Here is a 4,491-nt window from a genome sequence, read left to right as displayed (position 1 = left end):
AGTTTGTTTTGGTTTGTTTAGTTTTTGGTGCATGGCACGCGGTCTACCTGCGTAGCCTTTGTGATCTACTGTACTGGTAGAAAGAAACTATAGCAATCTACCTATCGGGCACCCCTGCAGGACACACACACACACACACACACACACACGCACACACACACACACACACACACACACACACACACACACACACACACACACACACATTTTATTTTATTTTATCGCTCATGCAGAGGCATACTTAGGCCTCTCAAAACTCTCAACTTGCACAATTCAATTTTTTCCCCACACAGACACTTATAATATAGACACACATAGACGCATACGTGTGCATCTGTGTTTGTGCAATGCCACCCACACCACCACACACCCACACAAAACACATGCACGCACGCACGCACGCACACGCACACACACACACACACACACACACACACACACACACACACACACACACACACAGTCATAGATAGACACAGTGGAATGTTATTGAGGTTACAATTAGCTATAGGGCAGAGTTAGCTTGTATTTGTTCATGCGCGTGAACCCCATCATTTTCTCTGGGAGGAATGAGAACTCACACACTATTACTACTGTATACATATACTGTATATAGAACCTACCTACTCTAAACTGCTGTATATAGAAGATACTGTGAAGTTGTTTACACAACGCAAAGTGTTAGCTACTATGGAAAAAAATGTGGTTGGTGTACAGTATATAATATACAAGATCATATGCACGTGTAGGCTACATTTCTTATTCTTTGCACTCTTGTTCTATTTTTTATATTGTTTTACGGTTTTATTAGTCTTGTTATTATTAACTATGCTGTTGCATTGTTTGAAGGAAGCTGAACAAAAATAGGTTTTACTCTTATGTACCTGTACACATAAGAACCTACCGGTACATCCTACCTCCTCATTGATGCTTCCTAATCCTATTTCCTATATCTTATGCTTGGGCCCGTTATCGCTGCTATACACACACACACACACACACACACACACACACACACACACACACACACACACACACACACACACACACACACACCAAAAAAACATTTTCACCTTTCATGACATTATTAGCATTGCCATATTTGGGCATATACTGTGGGGGTACATTTCCCCCATGATGTGTCTTATACTTGAGAATAATTCAGTAAAAGCAATTATACTGTATATTTTCAGCAGGTCTAGCCTGTATGACTAAATTAAATAATTAATAACATGAGGTTAAATAAATGTTGGGTATTTCCAACAATCTTGGGTATTTTCAGAAAAAGTGATCTCACTGATTAGATAATCAGTCATAAATACAGACTATATGTCCCATACTGTCACATACAGGAAATGCAAAACCACAAAATGCCCCTGCCTGCTACAAGCCTTTGAATGCATCTGTCATTATCATCTTCCTTCTTTAGTCAAATCAAGTAATTGTTTTCCTTTTTCCTAAAGTGAGCGGTTCAACATAATTTAGGTTCTTATAAATGTCCAACAGTAATGTATGTTGTTGTAGTTTTTGAAGCGGTGAAAACCGCTTCCTATGAGTGGCTTTGTGTGTATCACGCCCATATATGGTCATTTTAGTCCAGAATGAACAGGCTTTTTCAAAAACAGAATGTCTGTTTAATTACCATATATGGTGATCTCAGTCCAGAATGAACAGGGTTTTTCAATGTATGTCACCTCATGTCCATATATGGTCACTCCAGGCCAGAATGAACAGGTTTTTCCTGTCCCGTACGTGCAAAATATCAGTCCAGAATGAATAGGCTTTTTCAAAAAGCAAAATGTGTGTCCCATGTCCATATATGGTCATTTCAGTTCAGCAGGACTTTTTATATATTCTTTTAAAACCTATTATACCGGCTGTCATACCGGCTCTCCAGACAATTCTATACTAAGATTCACCGCTTCACTTCAAACCGAGGTTTGATTTTTTCTTTACAAACAAACTTGAGTAATTAAGTACCATACACTTACAAGTTCAATTTATTCAAAAAGTCAAGTCAAGTCAAGTCAAGTCAAGTCAAGTCAATCCAGTTCAATTCAATTCAATTCAATTCAATTCAATTCAATTTTGATTTGCCTGCATTGTTTAAGTGCAGACAGGACAGAATGATTAGTCACCTGTTCCGTAACATGTACCGGTATGTGGTGTGTCTGGGGACTGAACGTCTTGTCTTTTGGGAGGATAGCGAGATGGCAGGGCTGGCATTCAATGTTTTTTTAGCAGCAGGCCCAGGCACTGGGAGCGAAAACGCAGGTCGAAGAAGGCATACAGGAAGGGGTTGAGGCAGCTGTTGGCGTAGGCCAGACAGGTGGTGTAGGGAGCATGGAGGATGAACCATAGGAAGGCACAGGAGTCAGGAGCCAGGTTCAGGTAGGAGAGAGCATGAGCAGTCTTCACCACATGGAATGGAGTCCAACAGACAGCAAACACCACCAACAGTGTGGTGATGATCTTCATCAGCCTTCGCTTGCGCTGGTCTTCCTTGCGCAGGACCTTTAAGTGGCGGGTAACGGTGCATCCAATGGAGCAGTAGCATGCCATCATGGCCAGGAAAGGTAGAAGAAATGCCAGGGCTGAGGAACAAAGACTGAGACCAGCTATCCACAGGTCCTCTGTCTCCTTATCTGTCGCCACCAGGCTGAAGTCCATGGCACAGGCCGTCCGGTTGAACGTGTCATGTTTGGTGGTGCGGAAGATTAGAGTGGGGCTAGCCAGTAGAGCAGACAGAAGCCACATTGCTGTCAGGGTAGCCTTGGTGTGGCCCCGGCTACCAACCTGTGTGCTGGACGAGGAGTGGACGATGGCCAGGTAGCGGTCAAAGCTCATGCATGTGAGGCAGAAAACGCTGGCGTACATGTTTAGTAAGAGCACGTAGAGGCTGATCTTGCACATTGCCATTCCGAAGGGCCAGTGGTAGCCCAATGCAGTGTACGCTGCCCACAGAGGCAGAGTGAGCACAAAGGTGAGATCAGCCAAAGCCTGGTTGGCTACATAGATGTCAACAGAGCGCCGTTTGCCCTGTGATCTCCACACGGTGAAGATGACCACTCCGTTTCCACACAAACCCAGGATGAAGATGAGCACGTTAGAGCACTGGGAGGACAATATATGAAGGTTCCCACTCCCAATAGACACACATGATGGAAGTCTGTCTCCTCATAGTCATAGTACTCATACTCATAGACACTTTCATTTTGCACCTCCATCTCCATTCGTTCCTCTCTGATGATCTGCTGTTGTGCTTGAAATCTGTTAGAAAATATTTGGTCACTTTAGGTTCAAATGAACTAAAGTTAGCCACAATGTTCAATGTGAAGACAAAAAAAAAGCCTTTCTGACCGAAATAATCCTAGGAGTTTTCTGCTCTGAAGTGTGTTGTTACATCCGAGCGGTAATCTGGCTCCTGCTAAGACACGCCCCCAACCCCACCCTGTCCCCTCCTCTTCTCTCACTTCTCGCTGTTCATTTGACGTTGTTTGTTGCTTCAAACCTTTTATGTCCAAAACGGTACATTTCAGGAAATCTATACAACTTTCAGTTCCGCCAGTAGTTCCGGCTTTGTTTTTTTTTCCCACAGTTCACTTTGTGGTATGTCAGCAAGTATTTTGCACAGTTTCCTTTTAATGTTTTGTCGATACCATATATGCGCTGATGGTACGTATAAGAGCCATAAAAGGCTAACAGGCTTTTAAGGCTTGTATACCAGTTCATACGCAGCGCAACACAGGGTGCCATGTACCATGCAAAAACCTACCTGCATTTTTTTTTAAAGGAAACTGTGCAAGATACTTGCTGACAAACCACAAAGTAAACTGAAAAACAAAAACAAAGCAGGGACTATTTGAAGTGAAAGTCACTTAAATCATTTTTATTAGTATTACTGTATTATTGTTTGATGTGCATAACAATTTACAATTTAGGTATTTAGCAGTTTCCGTTAGCCGGTATATACCGGCCATTGACCGGTTAAATCTTTAATTGGCCGGTAATTATAAAGTCCACCGGCCACGGTGGCCGGCTGGGAAAATGTCTCTTAGGCTATTTTATCATTTAATCCTATTATTCATTTAATTATTTGGCTAAAGTAGTAAGGCTACAACTATTAAAACCTATCATAATTTTAAAATTGTATCATGTTCTGTGAGTCTGTGAGTCTGAGACAGTAGACCAAGCACCTAATCAGTAAAAAATTACTTTACTTTCATGTCTGGTCATTTAGGGTAGGCGAGTGCTACGGTAAGTGCTTTGGGCTTAGGTGGAGTCTGAAGAGGTGAGTCTTCAGGCCACGGCGGAAGCTACGGAGTGAGTCTGTTGTTCTAAGTGCGACAGGGAGTTTATTCCACAGTTTGGGGGCCAGGAGTGCAAATTCTCTAGGACTAGTGGATTTTTGTCCTGGGGTTTTTAGCGAGGGTTCTGTCATTATCCCTGTGTTAGCTGATCTGAGTGAACGGGTGGGGTTGTAGGGGTTGA

At 42.6% G+C, this 4,491-nt stretch overlaps 1 pseudogene across 1 annotated transcript; it reads right to left on the bottom strand.

Moving 5' to 3' along the window:
- Positions 1 to 2,134: 2,134 nt before the first annotated feature.
- LOC308288428 (apelin receptor B-like) lies at positions 2,135 to 3,160 on the bottom strand (annotated as a pseudogene). The gene has a single exon. The product of its transcript is annotated as an apelin receptor B-like (transcript).
- Positions 3,161 to 4,491: the final 1,331 nt, after the last annotated feature.

Source organism: Nannobrachium achirus (genome assembly GCF_963921795.1).
Source record: "Nannobrachium achirus genome assembly, chromosome: 1".
Taxonomy (NCBI): domain Eukaryota; kingdom Metazoa; phylum Chordata; class Actinopteri; order Myctophiformes; family Myctophidae; genus Nannobrachium; species Nannobrachium achirus.
The sequence above is the reverse complement of the archived record's forward strand: the minus strand, read 5'-3'. Positions and strand labels throughout refer to the sequence as shown.